Below are 22919 nucleotides of genomic sequence, written 5' to 3' on the forward strand. Positions count from 1 at the left end.
GTGGGGTACTATGTACATGATGTGTTCTGCTGGGCAATGGCTGTTCCTCTGTTGGGTTGACTTTTCAGGTGTCAGGGGATTGTTGTGGTTTGACATACTGTGGTGTCCACATGGGCAATGTTCACATATGATGTGTACAGGACACTGAGGGCCACTTAATTTCACATGCATGTATTGAGTGCATGTCCCTACTGACACACACACTTACACAATGTTCCACCACACATACAACCACCCTTCCATGCCCACACGTGCACACAAATTACCTTCTCTGAAATGCTCTGTCCGTGCAGCACATGATCACTACCATTTGGGGATCATGTACATGCATCACTGGGTTATTTTCATTGCTTGTCCTTTTTATATGATGCTCAAGGTGTATCCCCAACACAATGGCTGCTCACTGTGCTGTGTGCTGAGCAGTGTGTTGCAGGAGACACACATAGCACACGGGTTTGGGATTAGCGTAATTGGATTGGCCAATGTGCATGCCAACATGCATTCTGTCTTTTGTTGATGGTACCACTGGTGGCATGCATTTGTGTATGAATTTGTATGTGTGTGAGGTTATTGGTCAGTCATTTCATCTGATTCCATGCCAGGTGTGATTGTCTCAGGCCTCTTTCCATTTATCACATGTCACTTTGTATCTAATTGCTCATGTGTTGTGCTTTTGTTTTGCTCTTTTGCTGTTACATGCCATGTCATGGTGTGGCCAACATGGGTGATGTGAGTTGGGAGGGTTTGGGTGACATACCAGTGATTTTCATGGCCTGTTTTGCAGGGGGATGTTGTGATATGCACCTTGCATGTGTTCCTTTTGGTCACACAGGATTGGTTATGTTTAAGTACCTAGGGATTCACACAATGTAGCACTTCCGTGGCAACATTCTCAGGGTGGCAAGGTTGTGACAGTTGACTGTCTCTTTATCATCATCGATTGTGACCTGGTATGTGCCAGGCCTGTGTGCACTCCGCAGGGGTGGGAGTTTAGGTGAACAATGTGGCCACAAGCTTGGTCCGGGCTGCCTCGCCACGTGGCCTTTACCCTCCCATGAGCAGCACCTGTGCCTGTGGTTGGGGATGCGGGGGCACCACCATGTCCACCGGTACACCCCGCCGTGTTGCAACATTGTGCAGGACACATGCTGCCACAATGATCCTGCACACTACTGGGTGTGCATATAGTAGCTGCCCGCCAGAGCGGTCAAGGGAGCGGAAGAGTGACTTGAGCACTCCGAATGTGTGCTCCACCATGCCCCTCGTTGCTAGCATCATCATGTGGTTGCTCAGAGGGATGGCACTATCCCTGTGGGAGGTGAGAATGGTTGTCATTAGTTGGGTTTGTGTATTTTTCTGTGTGTGACATGCATGCATGTGCACAGACATTTGTACTCACCAATGAGCCATGTGTCGCCATGCTTCCCAGCTTCCAGGTCCCCGCTCGGGGCGGACATTTTGTATATGAAACTGTCATGGGTAGACCCTGGATAGTTTCCATAGACAGAGGTGATGATTCCATGGGCATCGCATACAACCTGTACGTTTATGGAATGCCAGTGCTTGCGGTTGCGGTAGATGTTCTCAGTGGCCCTAGGTGGACGTAGGGCCACATGAGTGCAATCTATGGCACCGAGCACTTTGGGGAAGTGTGCCACCCTGTAAAAGTCCTGGACCATGGCCTGCCTTTCTGCAGGTGTTCTGAGCATGTACATGTGCCTACGGACTGAGAGGCGTGCATTCATGATTGCCAAAACCTGGTGTAGGTGGCGTGACTGCATGGGCTGTGAGACACCCCCAACTATGGCAGTTGTCTGCTGAAATGACTGAGTGCCCAAAAAATGCAGGACATTGAGAACCTTTTCCAAGGGGCTCAATGCTTGGGAGCACAAGGTGGGTTATGTGAGCTCATCCTCCCACTCAGTGACCAGCTCTAGGATGATATGAGGTGGAAACCTATACCTGCCATAGACCTGGTCATCAGGCATCCCAAAAAGGCTGGTCCTGGGCAATAAAATGTGGGGTCTGGCTATTCTCCTCCTCCGGCGGTGTCCCACGATCAGTGCTGCAAGAAATGGGACATTCATCGTAGCTGTATATGGGTGTTTGTTGTTTGCGCGCACTTTTATACTGCGCGGGAACGCTTCCATCTGCCTTCGTGTGGTGGACATGTTCACGCCTATACGTGTCTTTTGGTGTGCGTGGGTTTTCCCTATTCGATTCCATGAATACGTGTTGTTCACGTGCATGTGGGCATTCTGTATATTTCCCAGCAGTTCCTCCCCAGTTACGCCCTAATTTTCATGCGTTGTTCCCCATTCCGCGTTTTCCGCCCCCTTATTGGTGTGTGCGCTACACGTTGTGTGCTTTCGCTGTGCACGTCGCGCACGGTGTTTGGGATGTCGCAGTGACGTGTGCGCCCGTGTGTGCCACGCGTGGATTTGGCGCACATCCCGGGAAAAACACACGCAGGGCTTTCCATGAATCGCACGCGCGCGTGTGTTAGATTTTTCACGCTTGCGCCAGCTTAGCCACAAATTTTGGCGCAGATTTATTGCACGAATTGGCCTGTAAATCTCTGTTACTCCCTGCAGTCAGAAATAACTGGTAATGAGAGACTAACAGAGGTTTTTGTAGTTTTGCGATTAGGACGTCCGTGAATTGGACAGAGATCTGAATATGAGTAAACATTGCAACAAAAGTTTTACTGAGATCCCTGACTTATTTTCCGTCAGATATGAGGAAAACGATGACACCTCTATTTTGGATTTGACTATGGTGACGTTCTCATCATTTACCACGCAAACATTTGCATTTAAAATACTACTAAATCCATGGAGACACAATCTCACCTGGGCTGCTAGTTAGCCACATTGAAAACATCTTAATCAAGGCGGACCAGCAGAGCAAACTGGAAGATGATTTGGATCCAAATAAAAATGGAAATGTGGGTGGTAGGAAACCACTAGAATCATAATTACTGACACAATTACTGACCAAAAGGAGGATAATGCAGGAAACATCCCATTTAATGGCACAAGAGATGATTGTGAAGACCGTGGGTGGTATGTATCACTGAAAGAGAAAAAACTGTTGAAAAGGCTAAACATCAAACAATCAAAAAAAGTAAACAGCAAAATAGGTCAAAAGATTAAACCGATATGAGTAATGGGGAAAGTAAATGCAGACCACCCACCTCAAAAAAGGCAAAGAAAGAGCAAACCGCAGATTAAAAAGAAGAAGTGCAAAGGGAGGGACCCAAACCAGTTAGGTCCTAAAGAATTCAGTGGTTGGTGTTAACAAAGAACCACCGAGGAGGAAGAGGAGGGATTGAACTCAGGTGTCGATGTAAGCCAATGCACATTGAAAGATAGGTGCTCTAGGTCTGAGCAAGCAAGTGTAGCTCGGCAGTCGGTTGAATTCTCTCAGCTACGGAATGATTATAGAAAAGAGATAAGTACCCAGCAGGGGTGTGTGGCATCCTCTCAGCCAATCAGGAGGCTCAGAACGGGGGCATTACCAGCAGTAATACCCCTGCTCCAAGCAGCCCCATGGCATGAGGCTGCCAACTTTCCCCGCTGGGGGATGAGGTAAGTGGTGTCCCACTTCCCCTCTCCACTCCCTCCTCCCTCATCCACAGAATTCCCTCTACGCCCCCATCCCTAATTATTTCATTGAAGTACATGTAGTCCCTTCTAGCATTTCCATGGCGGGATTATTTTTAAAACTTTTCTTCCACTTTTTTCAATGGCCGCCATGGAAAGGGAAAACAGACTTTGCTTTAACAATGATCCATTAAAATGGTCCATTTATTTAATTTTGTTTTTCTGTTCTGAAACGCCAGAGCGTTTCGGAACAGAAAAAAAAATACTTTGGTACCCCGATCGTATGGGCTGGGGTACTAATAGCAATTAGCCCCTCGCTGGAGGAGAATTTCCAAGTCAGGAAATGCCCTGGGGCACAGAGTTACAAGCCTAAGTGAAGTAATCAACAATCTAAGGCAATATGGGAAAACTCTAAATCTTTATCATTGTTAATATTTTTCATGAACAAAAGATGTCTGGATAAACCACTCACACATTTTACATCTCTTTCATCTAATACCAACTTAATGAGTTCTGAATCCAACTGGCATTGAATTTGTAGGACTTTTAGAGAATACCAGCAATATGGTGACAAAGGTCTGTTGTTATTCCACAGATACAGTGGATTTAATCAAGAAATGTACACAGCAGTTTTTGAAGATCGGCTATCATATTGATGCTTATTGTGAATTTAAAAGTGGAAACCTGTTGAAAAATCAAGGACTGCGGAAATGCCCCTTGGAAAAAGACAGTGTGATGTTCACTTTGAAGAGTTAAGGATTACAACCAACATAAAAGGATCGTCTGTGGTATGGGCTGGGGTGCTAATAGCAATTAGCCCCTCGCTGGAGGAGCATTTCCAAGTCAGGAAATGCCCTGGGGCACAGAGTTACAAGCCTAAGTGAAGTAATCAACAATCTAAGGCAATATGGGAAAATTCGAAATCTTTATCGTTGTTAATATTTTTCATGAACAAAAGATGTCTGGATAAACCACTCACACATTTTACATCTCTTTCATCTAATACCAACTTCATGAGTTCTGAATCCAAGTGGCATTGAATTTGTAGGACTTTTAGAGAATACCAGCAATATGGTCACGAAGGTCTGTTGTTATTCCACAGATACAGTGGATTTAATCAAGAAATGTACACAGCAGTTTTTGAAGATCGGCTATCATATTGATGCTTATTGTGAATTTAAAAGTGGACACCTGTTGAAAAATCAAGGACTGCGGAAATGCCCCTTGGAAAAAGGCCGTGTGATGTTCACATTGAAGAGTTAAGGATTACAACCAACATAAAAGGATCGTCTGTGGCATTGGAAAAAAATGACTTGATACATGTTCACAAGGAGACCGAATGTGACTGGCTATTAGGTTTTTTTACCAGTCAAATCTATGGACAGACAATGAATACAAGTGGACATAGCCGTCTTGGTCATGTGGATGGCTCACTCCCATTATGGTCAGAAACTGATGTTTTTTTTCTACAAGAATGATGGTTACCAGAGAAGTTTTTTATGGACGGTTATATAATTTTTCAAGCTATGGCGTGTAAAGGTCCATTAGGTCGTCCATTTGTAGGTCTCATAATAGTGTCAAGGGTTTTGACCCATGTTGAATTATTAGACTGGGTAGATGTGGGGATGAGCTGTCGCCGCCCATCATTCTATCCCAGAACAAAACTAAATCAATAGACTGGGAAGATGTGGAGATGAGCTGTCACCGCCCATCATTCTATCCCAGAACCAGGAGAACCGCGCAGTTTTGCGCACACCAAAATGGTCGCCTGACCTGTCACCCATCAGTGCGACCGTGATAGGCGAGGAGTGCTATGAGTGAAATGTGTGCCAAAGGAAAAACAGCAGTACCGGTGGCTAAAAAAAAAAAAAAGCGCTTTGAAATCACCTTTGTTTCTCTGAAATGCAAGCTAAAAATGCCTATTTTAAACATTGCAAGATATTAAAAAATCTCAATGAACACCAGCAGACATTTGGCAGAAGGTAGACTTGTGTGCATACAAAATCTGGGAAGAGAAAGAGCCCAAAACAATGTTTATAACAAAACTGGCTAAGCTGTGGATGTCAGCAGCTAAAGTGAAATTGGACTGAAGGACATTCAAATCTAAATGTTTAAAATAAATGACTAACCTACTGTTGAGTGGCACATAGTTTGCAACTGTTAAATGCGATAGTTTTGAACTTAGAATCACCGTTCTAGCTGCATGTGTAAAAATTGCAAGTTTGGTTTGAAAACTAGGAACTAAAGTGACATTTAGCTGAAGCCTGGCTTGAAGAGAGTGAATTCTGCCCGGCAACTACCCCCGACAGGAGTGAAACTTGCTCAGCCACTCTTCCCAGGCCTGGCTGCATTCTGCTGCCCCCACCAAAAGAGATGACACCTCCCTGATTGAATCAGGGAAGGAGCACCTGGGAACTGCAGGAAACTAAACAAAGCACTGTCCTTGGCCAAGGCAAATGCTAAATTATGGGGGGTCGTAAATGGCTTCCTCTTGGAAGGAAACGGGGAGGGGCACTGCATGTGAGCAAGCTGAGCTTGGGGGAAGTGGATAAACCAGAAATTCCACCATGTGCTTTGGAAAACCACACCCCTTTGGGGCCAGAGCATAATTTTATAAATAACATCATCATTCTTGTGATTTTTCTGTGCACATTTTAAGAGGTGTAAGGACTCTGGGGTATGTTCTTTGGGATAGTAGCGGAAAAAAGGTTGTTACCCCAAATGTAAGCATGTTAAAAATCTGACACTTTATCATCTGAAACCCATATCCGTGGTGCACATTTAGAGGTCGTTATCTGGATGAAAAGGGGAGAATTCTGTCATAAGTGGACATGACATCTTACAAAGACAGGGATCGGATGGTTTGGTGCTACAGAAAATATGTTAACTGGACATATAATATTAGAAAGTTGGTATATAGATAAATATGTATTTGGATCAGAAATAGATTTGTGTGCAATTTGACAAGGGGAGGATCCTCTGACCATAAACCTACCTCATCACTCTGACTCACAACCCAGTTCCCCCAATCAAGGGAGAGAGGAGGAACTGGCCAATGATAAATTGAGAGGGTTGGGCATAGAAGATGAGCCAACCCTCCCACTTTCTAAACACATAAAAGGAGATTGTGCAGGACAGGTAGGGACATTACTTCCCACTTCAAGCTGATTTCTTGCGGAGCATTTTGCCAGAAGACAACAGATCAAGCACTTAGACTTCAAATCCAGACAAAGACCAGAACTTTGAATTCCGACTTCAGAATTTGTCAGCAGGCCTCAAAATCTTTTGCAAACTGATTTACCCCAGACTTCCAAGGGGCACATCAGGGTAAAACAGCCGGGCTGAGCTGTATGATTCTGGCCTAGAACCCTGTGGCAGAAACACCCAGAAAGCAGAGCTGTACCCGGAACCAGAGACCAGACCTTTGTGAAGCGCCGAGTGCCAGACCAGACCAGCAGAGCAGAGCTGACCCAGACCGCTGTAACCAGAGAACCGGTACTAAAGACCGTCCGTGGCGAGAGAACCGAAGTCAACCTGACCAGACCTGTGACGAGGCCCATTCCTTCCAAAATATAGTGTGAGTACCCAGCCAGAACTGTAAAAAACCAATATCTTAGTTTAAAATAATCTAATTCAAACTATTTTAACCTATTGAGAACCTCATCATAGAAATCGTGTCCCGTCTTTTGATTCAAAGCTGCAAAACTGTCATCTGTCATTCTGAAACTTTAAAATTTCATTTCTGAAAATCTACCTCCACAAAATCGTCCTTATCTCTTGAACCGTTTGTGATAAAAGCGAGATTTATTTTGATGCTGAGATTCCAAGCTTTCCAACAAGCTCTAAACCGACTGGCTACTCCGTATACTTCCTCCGTAATTGCGCTCGACGCACGCGACTAAATTGCCGCGATTTGACATTTTGCTTCATTTCAGCCACGTGTAAAATATTTGTCCTTGCTTTCCTTTGCTGAAATTCGTTTGCAACATGACAATCATTCATAGAGCATTGCTAAAGTGATCCTGAACTAATTTAAAGTAGCTATCACTCACCCTGAACCCCTAGAGGGAATTAAAATAATTTTTAGCATATTTTTCCCTTCTTTGCATACCACCTTTAATGTACTTTGCCTGTGTTTAAAATCATCCCTGTTGATCTCAGCTTGCTAGGGGGGAACTGAATTGGGATTGTACTGTGATTGTATTCCTGAAGACTGTGTGTGTCACTCCCACCTCCTTGCATTGCATAGAGGGGGGTGAATTGCCAAAAGGGGAAAAGTGATTATATTATGTTTTGCTGAAATCATAACAAATGTATTCCTGTGTTGCTACTTTTCCACCTTGCAATTCCTTGTACCATATAAAGCATTCTCAGCTACCCAGTGTGCTAGTATCACAGCATCCATTGTTGATCACTCACTGTCATATGTCTAAGTGTGATATCAATTATTAATTTATTATAAAAGTGCGATATTTATATATTGTTTAATTCTCAAATAAACCTTTTAAATTTGCAAAACAAACTTACTTCTTGGCTCAGTGGGGTCAGGGGGATTCTAAGAGAGGGGTGTTATATAAGGGTTGTCATCCAGAGTACACGAACTGGACATAAAAATATATAAATAAGGGCTTCCCTTGAGCAATCCCAGACAAGGCACTGACTTAGTGGGACTGCTTGATTGGAGTCATTTAACAATAGGTGCGTACAACACCTTAAATGCCTCACTTGTTCGGACGACGCCAAATGAGAAAAATGTAATGGCAGTGGAAATTACTTTTGTGAATGATCTGAAACCGAGAAAATTGTTAGTATTTAATGTGTACTTTCTGCCAGAGGGATCTTTTAATGAAGATATACATTATATAATTATGGAAGTTCTGGTTGAATGGGAAAATAGACAATGCAATGATTTGGTGCTTGCGAAGGGAGACCTGAATGCTCACTGTATGGATAATCATGTTACTGAAGAAACGAATGCTCTGACAGCTCGTAGTATAATGATGGAGTCTACCAATAATAAGCAGGGTAGGAGATGGTTTGAATTTCTGAAGTAATGTGACCTAATTTTGCTGAATGGATGGGTGAAAGGTGATTTTGCTGATAATTACACGTAGGGAAGTGGTATTAATGGTGCTTTGTGAATAAGGAGTTAGACATGTTGGCTTTTGATCTGAAGATGGGTAGTTATTCCTATAGCAACCATTAAATACTAAAATCTAAGATTGGGTTTACACATTACTCTGCAATATAAGGCAAATACTAGGATAGATGATGTGGACGTTAACAATTGGAGTAATAGAAAAAATTGGACAACGGGCAATCTGACATGATGAGTGCCTTGTTGGCTACAATGAACGTAGAGATTATCATCGATCTTAGACATCTGAGTCATAATGGCATAAATTGGATAAAACAACTCCTAACAGGAATTCCGCTGAAAGGTGGGGAAATATCTGGTGAAGCAGAAAGCAACACATGAAAAAAGACTTTGATACGGAATTTAGAGCAGCTTGGTGTATGTCGAGAAGGGAGATCCATTGCATTAATAGGTCATTTATGAATGATAAGGATAAGGTAATTGCTATAAAAAATGCTAAGAATAGCTGTGTTAATTGGGTAAAACAGGTGAGATTTTCAATTAACAATGCACAGTGGCAACACGTGGTTCAAGTATTAAAGAGTGGTAATACATGCTAGATGTGGAACCAACTTAAATCAGGGAATAAAACAAAGGCCAGCGTAGTGCAACCCCATTAGTGAAATAGTATGGACTAAGCATATCAGGGAAAATTATAGTTGGACTAAAACTGAGATCCTGAAACAGCCAAATTGGAGAAAAAAAAGGTTAGTCTTGGCAATGATCATGACAGTGTAAAATCGAATATCAGTCCCCTGGAAAAAATCTAGGGCCCTGGGGCCACACAGGCTGGCAAATGTGGTGCTAAAAAGCAATCGAGAGGTCTGGGCATTCATTTTAAACCCAATGTTTGATACAATATGCCCTGAAGGCAGAGTTTCTGTTCTGTAGAAGGAATTTGTTGTTATCCCCATATTCAAAAAGGCTGACAGAATGGACCCAAACAATTACAGACATATTACTCTGATGGACATGGCTAGCAAACAAGTTGCAACTGTTATGTTGAGAAAACTAAAACTTTGGGAGGAAAGATCTATTATTTTAAGTATATTTCAGATCATTTTCCGTGCTGGATTGTCTACAGTCCATAAGATACTGACCCTCAATCTGCTGATTAGGGCTGCATTGATGAGAAATAAACCTCTGCTATTTGTGGCATTTGTTGATTTTCGAGCAGCCTTTGTTTCAGTAAATAGGTCTTGAATGTGGTATAAGTTCAAGAACTGAGGTATGGATGATGACCTTCTGGGGCTAATAATTCAACTACATGATATGATATAATGTATGATATGGCATTTATAATGCGCCTCTACACAAGTGTTTCCCATGAGGATACAAATTTGAGAGTGCAACTGAGTATCATGGGTGCCTCCACGGAGCGTATCTATATCTATATCTATATCGATAAAGTGCAATTCAACCTATATCTGGCTGACATACCGGAGAGGCTCAATAAAGTAAGAAACTGTGTCCCACTAATTGAAGATGTCCATGTGATGTGGCTTTCTTACTCTAATGACATTCTATTAGTAGCCCATACCGTCATTGGTCCTCAATGTTCAATGAACAAACTAAATCTGTATGCGAAGGACAATAGGAATCCGATTCTAAACAAAACCCAATATATGTAGTTTGGCAGAAAAAAAGAACAGATAGAAGATTGGTTGTTGCTGATGGATTTATAGTCCAAATTGATAAGTATAATTACATGGGAATCCCAGTTTTTGCTGCGAACCATCATGAAAAACTTAAGAAGTCCAAAGAGATAAAAGCAAACATCTTAGTAAAGATGATAAAGAGAATAGCTGCTCAAATGGCGGAATAGTGTATGAAAGGGGTGTCAACATTAGATAAACAGTGTTTTTGTGCAACAGTATTATACGGTTTGAAAGCAAACATTGTCGACTCTTATGATTTGCTGAATATTCCTGAGGGTAGATTTTGATATCTGTGTTATCCATCCCCTCATGTATAGCAATCAGATTAGAAGTGAGTGTGACTTCTCTGTCTGGACAGTCCAGAGCAAGAAGGGGGACACGGTTCATAAAAATTATGAAAGAACCCACCTGCACGCTTCTGAAATATTTAGGATCTAGACTAAAACAGAAACATGGACTGTGCTGACAGATTTGATTGAAACCAATATAAAACTGTTTGAGGCCATCAGGTGGAACCCTCATTGGTTGGAGAATGTTTTTTATAATAAAACAAAGTTTTTTTAACAAAATAAGAGTAAGTGATTGTGTGCAAAATATGCTCATATGGCTTCCTTGAAATCATAGCATGATTATATTATTACTTTTCACAGTTATTTAAGTGTGCAGCACTATTTGGTATTGTGCTGTCACCTGACCTGAGAAAATGTGTCCTCCTCATGAGGTTTCATCTATTGCCCACACTCACAGTACAGGGTCCCAGAACAAGTATTCCTAAAGTTGAAAGATTTAGCAGGATCAGTAAATGCAAATAATTGCCAGAAACTAACAGGAATCTGTTAACTTCCTGTAAGAACCTGGGGTCAGTGTACATGTGTAACCTAGAGAAATGTATGTATGATATGGAACATATTAGGAGAACAATTGTTGGTTATATTGTCTTAGCACAGAAAATCTTGGTGGTAAAATAGCCTATGTGGAATTTACATTGAACAAGCATATGTATTCATCCAGTAGGGTCAAGATGAATGTGAATGGTATGATATAGACACAGGAAAGGTTCCTATACTGACCCTTTGGATAACGTCCCTCAACTGAAATTCAAAGCCCCAAAAATACAAAGCAATTTGATGACAATTTGAAGAAAAGGGAAGTTGTGACTTGTAACACTTCAAGAATAGCCACACAGGCGGTGGACTTTGAGAAGGCCTTTGATTCGGTGGGGTGGGACACACCATGGAAAATCATGAGTCGGATAGGTTTTTAATATACTATATACAATATACTTCCTGATCCAAGGGGGGATGCTGCAATCCCAGAACAATGTCCATACTCCGTATCCATCCTGAGCTTCACCTACCTAGGCATACATATCAGCCCTACCTTAGATGAGTTCCTCTGACTCAACCTGCAATCGGCCATTGACCATTTTGCCGCAGATGTCTCCCACTGGCAGTCTCTCCTGCTATCCATGATGGTTAAGGCTGCAGTGTTCAAAATGAGGACACTCCCGAGGCTACTGTATATTCTCCAAAATGCCCCACTCCCTGTTCCTCAAACAACCTTTGCCACGATAGACAGGATCCTCTGTGGTTTGCTCTGGGGAGGGAAACAACCCCTTTTAGCCATCAGGACGTTGCAAATTTTGGTGTAGGAAGGGGGCATGGGACTGCCATGCCTTCGTTCCTACTACTGGGCGGCCCAAACTGGGGTGGTAAATGAATGGCTGCATTGAAACCCCAAGCTACCACACATTAGACCTCAAATGCATACCACTGGCTCAGTCTCCCCCCTCCGACGCTATACGGGGATAACAGGAGCATTGGGGAAACGCCAAGAATAACAGTCCATATCCGCCAGGTCTGGAACGAGGCCCATCAACACATTGGTTGCTACGGAAAACCAACACTGTCTCAACCACTATGGCACAACAGACATCTCCCTGAAATCCAGAAAATGAGACACTTGGTGAACTGGGAGAAGCAAGGCATATGCACATTAGCAGATGTAATTCAGGGGCGACGCCTTCTAGACTTCGAGATGAGACCTTAAGAGGGAAACACGGGCTACAACTCACAGACAAATATAGACACACAACTCACTTGTGCCATAAAGGCCCAATTCCCGGACATTGCAGAAGTGCCCGACCACTCCCCGCTGGAGGCCATCATTCTTCCAACCCGTATATATTGACTAAATTCTCCTCCACACTCTACCATGTCCTCAATTCCTTCAGGACCCAAGAATTGACTAAGCTAAAGGAGAAGTGGGAAAGTCACCTGGGCCGCCTAGAAACAGAAGAATGGGTAGAAGCATTGATGTTCCCTCGTAAAATATGCATAGACACTAAACTCTGACTGATCCAACTCAAAATCTTACACCAATCATACTACCCTAGAACAATGATGGCCCAATGGGGAGTGACGACCGATGGAATTTGTCTTCGGTGCGGAAAGGCGGATGGCACCTTCTTCCATATGATGTGGGAATGTTGCGCAATACAGACTTTCTGGGGGGAATGCATTGGCAGGCTCTCAGGGGTGCTGGGATCCCCGGTTCCACTAGACACAAAACTGATAATACTTGGCGTCTGGGGGAGGTAGATTTCACTAAGTATGAAAAATCATTCGTGACATTGGCACTGGGAGCGGGGAAGCAGCAGACGGCTGCAACATGGGGCTCTGCTGACAAACTAAGCTTTCATCTGTGGTCCAATGAAGTGGAGAGATGTGCAGCCCTAGAAAAGCGAATCTATAAAGCCAGAGGGTGCCCTGCAAAATTCCAGAAGGTTTTGGGGAAATGGGAGGAATACTGCTAACCCTGCATAAGGAACCTAGACACTATATGAACTTCCAAACGGTGCCCGCAGCCAATCCCCAGAGGTCCAGGCCCCAGCTACCACAGTGAATCCTGCATGTTCAAGTAATCTGCAGATGTGTCCATTATCGTAACACATGCAACCACGCTGCCCGCTTATATTGTTTACATTGTTTAAATTGTTTGTACTGTTTATGCTGATCTGTGAGCATAGTAAAATTTAAAAAAACAGGGATATAAAAAAAAAGAATAGCAACACATATCATGTCATGGATGAATGCTACTCGTGTGGGTGAGGACACCATTAGCTGTTCACAGAAGCACAGAAACATAACATCAAATGCATTCTTGGCAAGGCAGCATGCATTTCCGATATTATAAAAAGGAGATGTATCTCTGAACAAGGAAGAAAGTTTAAGCCTTCCAGAGAGGGATAAAGAGCTGCCTTAGTCCATGTCAATTCAGTTCTTTTTTTAAGCAATGCACTTGATGGCGGGTTATTACAATACTTGTCATTGACATTTGTATTATCTTCCAAAACGTAATTCACCTGTTCCCCAATACTGTGCCATTTGTCTGTGATAGCATCCGACTGGGAATGTAGTTATTTTTCCCCCGCGCTAATAGTCCTCAAGAGAAACTAGGCACACCTCGCCTCTCTCTCCATTGAGTGGTACCAGATGGAAATTAAGATTGGATAAGCAGGAGCTAAAAGCACCTCCTGTCCATCCAGCATTAACCAGTGCCCAGGAGCTACCACTGGGGAATGAGGAGCTAGTACACAGCGGTCTGCAAATCTAACCTCCACATAACTGTGCTATTGGTGTCAAGTTATCGAGGCTCGTCTAGGCTCCAAGCAGGAGACAAATAGCTCCCAGCTCCCCTGAACATGCCTGACTGTATGGAAGCTTATGTAAGCTTCTACAGGCTTCAAGGTCAGAGCATGCGTTGTGAAGTGCTTTCAATGCTTGCCTCCGAAAGGGGAGAAGACATAGAAGCAGCCTCTTAAAATGTCTTTTTTTTATTGGACTTTTTAGAAAACGTTTGTTTATCTGAACCCCCTCTCAACAATCATTGCTACATTTCTTTTCAGCGTTGAAACGAATGGGGTTGAAGCTAATGTACACTTCTAGGAGAAATTAGCCTTGTGGCTTGGTACCCCCAGGATACGCCACAGCCTTTGCATGGAGGCTGGACAAGAGTACCGAATCTACCCACTGATCAAATACATTAGCAATCAATCTCCTTTTTTTTAATTTCCTCTCTACACACACAGTCACATGTTTTAATTACTAGAATAACTTTTTTTTAAAGTTTGCTTTATTGAAATGTGTGTTAGTGTTTTTTTTTCTTTTTGGTTTGGTTTATCAATTTCCTTGATTTTAACCTTGGATTGCTGTTTAGTCTGCCCCACTGACAAAGAGAAAATGGTTCACATCTATTCACATGGACATTTTCTGTCTACCAGGGATGCAAACGTTTAAGTGGCCTTGATTAAGGCTCCACGTATGTTCATGAACTTCTCCAAATGGTATTATATTAAACTGTTAAAACCCAGACATGCAACGTTCACCGCTCCTCCTGTCATACTTCATTTAAAAGTTCCATTTTGAAGAAAAAGATATGTTTTTTCGTTGTGCATTGCAAACCATGAGCTGCTTCATCTGTTTATTCTCCACTTTCTTGCTCTGCATAATGCACAAAAGCATCTTCCAAGAGAATAGCACCAATCTCAAAAAGTTTGTTTGGGCTGGGTATTATATTACAGAAATGCAGCAATGGCTTGTAATTCTCTGGATTTCTCTCATGCAGTCTGCCATCTACTAGCAGAACAGAGGGAAGGGCACCACAGAGGAGGAAAATCAAGTATCAGCATGAATAATTCTGTGGGGATAATCCGGGGCTATTCAATCTTTTAATGTGGTGTTGTATTGTATACAATAGGAGACAGTGCCCACACATACGACCCTTCCCATTTTGGAGGACAGATTCCTAATTATTTATACAAAATGAATGCTAATTTTAATATTTTTTTACTTTTCCTGTCCTAAAATATCAGACCTCCCAAAGCAAGACAATGGGCATATTCAGTTCTTCTGTTGTGCTATTGAAAACATTACTGCTGTCTTTTCTAAAACATGTTTGATGGATCTGCATCCATATGGCCTTCCCAATGTCCTGTGTGGTTGTTTGTATGTAGATCCAATTTATTTATGTAAGTGTTGTGTTTTCAGTTCATATCAAGCCATTCATACTGTAACAAACAATAAGTAACCATCTTGCTCAATAACAATTACATACCATTTAATAAAAGACATCAATTAAAAATGATGATTTGATTGCATCCAATAAAAAGAGCATTTGTTGCCAATGGGCCAAAGACATTAGAGTCAGTGAAAGCTCTCTTACATACATCAGTATTTGCTAAAAACCATTCTGTCTTGTAGGAGAGCGCGCTCATTGACAAACCACTGGAAATGTAGGTGGCATAAATGATCAGTCATATTGGAATAAATAATTACATTTTTCAACGTTTCCAATTGGTCACTGTCATGACACAATCTACAAATTCTCATGTCCCATCGGACACCTTCCAACGCATCAGTACATTCTCTAGTAAGAATAGGAGAGATCAAATATAAAGGAAAAATAATGTATTCCATAGAGAAAGTTGTGGTTTCAAGGTGTTGCACATTGTTCGGGGCCTTCATTTTAAATTATTCAATAATTATTCTAGCCAGAAGTTCCTGAAGAACCTGTATACCCAGTTCTGCCAAAAGGAGTACATATTTCGTTTTAAAAGAAGTCAAAGCCTTTTTCTTTTTCTTTTAAATCGACTAAAAATAGGCTCTTTGGCAGACGTAATGCATTACTTAAGACAGTCTAGCTATTAGGAAAACTTATGAAGGAAGCATTTATTTAGCATCCTTAACCTGTACTTCAGTGGCATTGAGTCATAATCTTCTGTGTAAACATCAGCTAACTCAGCTTCAATGGTCACCTAACACCTCTATGTATGTCCTGTTGGTTTATAGGCCTCCCTCCTCATATCTGGTTAACTTTGCTCATAACTTTGCACAACTTATCGCTGACTTAGTTTTGTCTTCCCCTAATTTGATCATCATGGGAGACTTTAATGTTAAGCCTAATAACCCTACTGATACTCATGCAAGAAACTTGATTAGTAAACTGGCTGGCATGGCTCTTACATTGGGTAATCACCTCCCAATGCATAAAAGGGGAAATGTACTTGATGTATTATTTTCTGAAAAAAATATTGGATGGCAGTATTTAATCCACTACCAGTTCTTTTGTCCAACCACTTTGTTCTCCCCTTTACTATTTCTTTTTCTGCATCTACTTGTTGCCCTCCTAATAATATTTTACAACAGCAGCATTTGGGTAATGTCCTCCTGGTAGCTGTAGCTAAACATCTTGTGACAAGCACAAATCATTTTATTGTGAAGAATAAGCAAGACTCTTGTAATGGTTTGTCGAAGGCCATGGCGGATGCAGCAAATGTTTTTGAACCTGGCAAGGCTAGCGAAACCCGGGCTAAACCCTCAGCACCTTGGTTTAATTCTGAATTTAGGACTCTTAAGCAAGCGTGTCACCAATCTGAGCGTAAATGGCGCTGTGGCTCTGACGTGTCTTCTAAACGTATCTTTAAACTGTCTGTTTTCCACTATCTGAAGGCTATTAAGGTGGCCAAATCTCTGCATTTTGCCCATCAGATTTGGCCAGCCTCCTGTTCAGCATGAGAACTCTTTAAAGTAGCTAAGGAGCTCTCAGCTGTAACTCCTACAATTGACCAATTGAATTCACTAAGAACATTGTTATTCAATCACCTCGATTCTTTGATGGAAAGATTCAGAAAATGGCTGGCAATAGGATTGGTGTCCCAGAGGAGGGGCTCATGAGCAATCCCTGATTATAATAAATACCTCCAGGATGGTTCAGTTTGAGCAAGTCATGGATTACATTGTCATGGGGACCTTATGGAATTTGAAATCAGCCTCCAAGGCTGATTCGATTCCTCTCTGGATCATCCAATCCTTGCCGTCGGAAGTCATTCTGCTTGCCGCTCCTTGCAGCTAACCATCTGCCTATTTCACTTCTGCCTTGTGTCATGAAGCTCATGGAAGTTGTTGTTACCCCTCAACTCTCCTGCTGCTTGGAATCCCAGGCTCTTTTACATCCTTTTCAATCATGCTTCCATCGCACTCGGGGCACAGAGTCTGTGATGATTTTGGTTCTGGATGACTTGTCCTACTGCAGGACCACGGAGAGGTCAGTGTTTTATTTATTTTCGGCCTCTGCGTGGCTTTCGATACTATTGATCATAACATCTTGCTGAAATGCCTGCTGAGGGCGGGAATCTTCCAGTCTGGTTTATATCTTTTCTCTTGGAGCGACACCCCAGATGGTGTCTTTATTTCCTTTCCAATCTTCTCCATGTACTCTTTCTTGTGGGTTTCCACAATGGTCTTCTCTTTCCCAACTTCTGTTCAATCTTTATTTACGTCCACTTGAGTACAAGGTACAGTTTTATACCTACAGTGATGATTGTCAGCTGCTGTTTCGGTTGGACTCTCCCGAACGTGATCCCCCTTAGTTGAGAAGCTGCCTGGTGGCAGTAAGGGATTGGATGGACAAAAATTGGCTGAAATTAAACAGAGAAAAAACAGAGGTTATGGTAACAGGCTCTGTTGAATTACAGGCAGCTTGTATGAATGATTTATGGCCAGTCTCCTTGGGCCCATGTCCTACACCTAGTAAGTTTGTCAAAGGTCTTGGTGTGAAAATCTTACCCTCTGGCTCTCCGGAGTTACAAATCCCATCAGTATGCAATTCCGGCTTTTTTTGAAGCTGAAAATACTGGGGGGGGAAGCTGCCATTCTTGCATCCTGAAGCTGGAGCTAAAGTGACTGCCTCAATACTAGGGTCCCTAGATTACTGTAATGGTCTCTATTTGGGCCAGCTAGCCTTTTTAACTCAATAACTGCAGCTACTTCAAAATGCTGTAGCCCGGCTGGCACTTGGAGCTAATCAGTTCGCTCACTTGCAGGGTCTCCTTCAGCAACTTCATTGGCTTCGGGTGAGCAGTCAAATTAAGTTTTAAATCCTCTGCATGGCCCGCCATGCTTTTCATCACTGTGGTGCTGAGTATTTGCAGGCTAAACTAATTCCCTATGTTCCATATAGGTCCCTTCTATCTGCTTCTCAAAAGCTCTCGATAGTTCCTAAATTTCAGAGAGCATGAGCAGGGGGCTGGGCTTTCCCTACTCTTGCATCAGCTGTGTGGAATTCGCTCCCTAACCACTTACTGGACGTGAGCAACCACCTGGGCTTCTGGAAAGCCCTCAAGACACATTTTTTTAGCTCGATTTTGATGTTTTTTGTTTGTTAGAGTGGTTCTCTCTCACCAGTTGTCAGTAGCACCTATATGCCTTTGGGCCATGGTTTCATGCTTTATAAATATTGTTACATTACATTACATTTAAAATCATACAATGTTGGGGATCATTTTTGGTGATAGGTCTTACTCATTTACTTAAAGACTCCAAATTCATCAAAAAGTGTTTTATGGCCCACATCGATATCAGAATTGTAGCTTCTTTTTTGTACATATTCTAGTCCCCCTCATTTTATAATCTATGTTATGGGCCAGTTTACAACAACTATCCATCACCTCAAGTTATGATTTTACCTTACTTTGGAGAAGTCATGATCTGTGTCTTCCAAAAATGTATTTCGAGTTTGAGGGAGGGGTTTACAATATCTAGATATTAACATGTTTACTTCTTTGTAAACCAATGTTAGTGACCTCCAGGAAAACGATATCATTTGCATAAGGAAGATATAGGATATGCTGGTCGCCCAATTTCAATGGTCTCACAAAGGTAAATGATCCTATCCGCTATATACAGTTTGAAAAGCAGTTTGGCAAAATGCAACCTTGCTTCAATCCATTATGCAGCCGAATAAGATCATTCAATGACCCCGCTGAATGCTGTCTTACTCTCATTGATGTATCGGAATGTCGAAGAATTAAAAGATTTAATAGGCCCCGATCAAGTCGCCATGCAATGATTTCTTTCCATAGAATGTGACTCACTACTTTGTCAATGGCTGCACTGCAGTCTAAGTAAGCAACATAGAGTGGCTGATTGCCCAGAACCCATGCCTCTTTTCCCAACATCACTCCTCTATGAACCGTTTTATAGAAAGGTAAACTCTTCTAATGACCAACCAGTGCTTTAAGTGTTTGTGTGTATTCGTTAGCTCTCTGATTGAGGAAGATGACAGGCAAACAGTGCCCCATCTCATACCTCCGCTGCCCTTCATGGGCTTCAGGTTAGGAAGGCATTCATCAACCGGGCACTGGACGCTCTGGGTTGCAAATGGTGAACTGCATCATGATGAGCCCGTGTTTACAGTTGCCCTGGGCGGATGTGGGTGGAGCTCTGTTCTGTATTAATGTGCTTCTACAGTATAATAAGGCATGCATCTTAACTCACCCTCATTGAGGTGGAGGGCCCTGTCTGCCTTTAATGGGCTCACACGTATAAACAAACCTACTTTAAAAGCAGTTTTAGATGACTGGGCTCTGTCACATTTAATACATTCAAGGGACGCTGGATTAAAAACCTTTATATTTAAACAAAAATACTTACCTTGGAACAAAAAACCAACCAAGTGATAGGGCCTCATTCCGAGTCCGGCGGTAAGTAACAGTAATTACCGCCATGGCGTAAATACCATGTACGATGTGGTCGGAAGGCGCTATTTCCACCATATTCCGACTTCGCGTGCACGAGTATTCCGCCATGGCGGTAAACTCCCTTGCGGCATAGCGCAAAAGGTCCCGTCAAACCCCTTACCGCCATAAGCCTAGACGCATTTAACACCACCGCCTTCGATTGAATCCGTAATTAGCGGTGACCGTAAGTTACGCTGACCGTAAATTACGGCCACCGTTAAATACCGGAAACGGAAATAACGTCATCGCACAGGAACGGGAAGCATCACGGCGGCCATATTTAAAATCACAATCCATTGCAATCCTCACCATACAGGACATACAGGACTCCATACAGGACTCAGATCGACCAAATATACAACAGAGAAGATCATCATGCCTAAAGTTCTGAAAAAGGGCGCTGCGCGCATCCGAAAAGAAAAATTCACCCAGGATGAGTTACAGGTCCTGGTCGACACCCTGCATGAACATGCAGATATCGTATTCTGCAGCGACATGCGTAGGCCCACCATCCTCAGAAAGAAGGAGATATGGGAGTTGGTCGCACAGAGGGTGAGCGCCGTTGGAAACACCCCCCGCAGCACAACGCATTGCCGCAAACGGTGGGATGACCTTCGTCTCAGGGTGCGGGCCATCATGTCAGCAAACCGTCAGCAGGCCCTGGAGACAGGAGGAGGCCCAGGCTCAACCATTAAAATGATGCCCTGGGAGGAAACATGCGCGGAGATGATGGGCACAGAAGCCATCGAAGGTGTGGGCGAAATGGATTGCGGTGACCCCTCATCCGCTGATGCAGGTGAGTGTCATGAGTCCAAACAGTACATGCATCCTTAATTTAAGTCACCGCAAAGGGCCGCCCAAAGAGTCACATCATGTTTGCTTCGTAGCCCCCCCCCCCCCGCAACCATGTCGTCACAAGTGGGACCCAGGATGATGTCAGGTGCAAGGCTGACACCCATATTGGCCATTCCACACAGAAAGCTGGCCAATGTCACTCACCACTGTACTCCGCCAACATGATTGACCCCGCCAACAGTATGCTTTTACCATCCAAGCCAAGTTCTCTCACCAACCAAAATATCACCAAGACGCTGCTCTCCCAATGTGTTACCATAGGCTTGAAGTCATGATGACCCCCAGATCATTGATCATGCTGTCTCTCTCTCTCTTGCCCCCCACAGGTAGCGGTCATGAAAGTGAGGAGCAGGAAGGCTCCCGGCCAAGTACCTCCCGGGACAGGGGCAGGGTACAGCGCATACCTGCTGGCAGACATAAGGCCCATACCACACCACCTGCTCCAGCAACCCCCATGGAGGGTACACAACCCCCACCCGCGCACCTGGACATGGCTGCAGTTCCGCAGGAAACATGCCCCACGCTGCACCCAGAGGAATCCAGCATGTCAGGGGAGAATGCTGCCATGTGCCTCCTCAGTGTGCCAGACAGCCCCACATCCCATTCCGGGGTCAACGTGGAGGAGACCAACGTCTGCAGCCCTGAGTCACCATCATACAGCCAGGTTGCACACAGCGACTCCGGGTCGAGTGATGGGCCAGGCCTCACAGGCGAAGGGGTAACACCTGTCTCACATCAGCCCACATCCCCTGGCGCAACACCTGAGAGGCCTGCAGGCACAATACCGAGCCTGCAAACCACATCCCCCACAACGGCCGCAGAAGCTGTGCACTCCCAGAACCTCACGGCCATGATTGAGGAGTTTCTCCGGGACAACCGGGAATCAGGGTTGGTGCATCACAATGACCTGCAGGCTCTGGGCGAGGTCATCACAACATCAACAAACCGGCTCTGTGAGGTGCTCGGCAGGATTGCTGATGCCCTGGAGGCAGCTACCCCCAGACCTCAGCCCCAGCAGGAGGAACCACCCTCCCAGTGCTCCTCCACGCAGACCAGCCCGGTCCGCAGGTCACAACGCACAATGCGTAAATGATTCCTCATGCTCGGGGCGTGCCCATTGACTATGAAGCCACACACATGTGGCCTATGTAGTATTGATGGGACCATTGTGGGGCTGTTGTGGGGGGAGGGCGAGGGGGGTGAGGGTGTGCGTGGGAGTTGGGGGGGAGGGGGGTGAGGGTGTGCGTGGGAGTTGGGGGGGAGGGGGGTGAGGGTGTGCGTGGGAGTTGGGGGGGAGGGGGGTGAGGGTGTGCGTGGGAGTTGGGGGGGAGGGGGGTGAGGGTGTGCGTGGGAGTTGGGGGGGAGGGGGGTGAAGGTGGAGGATTATTTGTACACGTTTTAACATGATTGTACAATACACAGTTTGGTGTTTCCTTGAAAACAGAGTGGACATTGATCATTGTGCATGTGTCTTTTAATGTCTCACAGTGCATGTAGTACACGTATCCCCACACCCAGTGCCCAATGTCCTGTCATCCTCACCCCCTCAGCTGACTTGTGACTCAGAAATATTGGTCAATCAATGCTTGTCGCACGTGACGTCCCTCCTGTGCATCGGCCCCGTGATGCTGTCCTGCCATTCCTTCCTCCTCCTCCTCCTCCTCCTCCTCCTCCTCTGGTGGGAGCAGACCCACGTCAGGGGGCAGTGGCACGTTCCGATGGATGCACATGTTGTGCAGCATTGCACATGCCATGGTGATCTTGGACACCTTCTCGTGGCTGTAGATGAGGGCCCCACCTGACCGGCTGAGGCAACGAAATCGTGCCTTCAAAAGTCCGAAGGTCTGCTCTATCACCACCCGTGTACGGGTATGAGATCTATTGTAGTCCTCCTGGTGCCTGTTTTGTGGGTTGCGGACGGGGGTCATGAGCCATGCCTTCAATGGGTAGCCAGCATCACCTGCATGAGAGTGGAATGAAGGTAAGTGTTCGTGCAATCATGGTGGAGAAATGGGCTAATCTGACATTGCAGCAGGTGTTCACTGGCCATGCACACATGTCCCAGGATACAGTGACCCCATTACATC

This window comes from Ambystoma mexicanum, chromosome 12 (genome assembly GCF_040938575.1).
Source record: "Ambystoma mexicanum isolate Mex_15411 chromosome 12, UKY_AmexF1_1, whole genome shotgun sequence".
NCBI lineage: Eukaryota > Metazoa > Chordata > Amphibia > Caudata > Ambystomatidae > Ambystoma > Ambystoma mexicanum.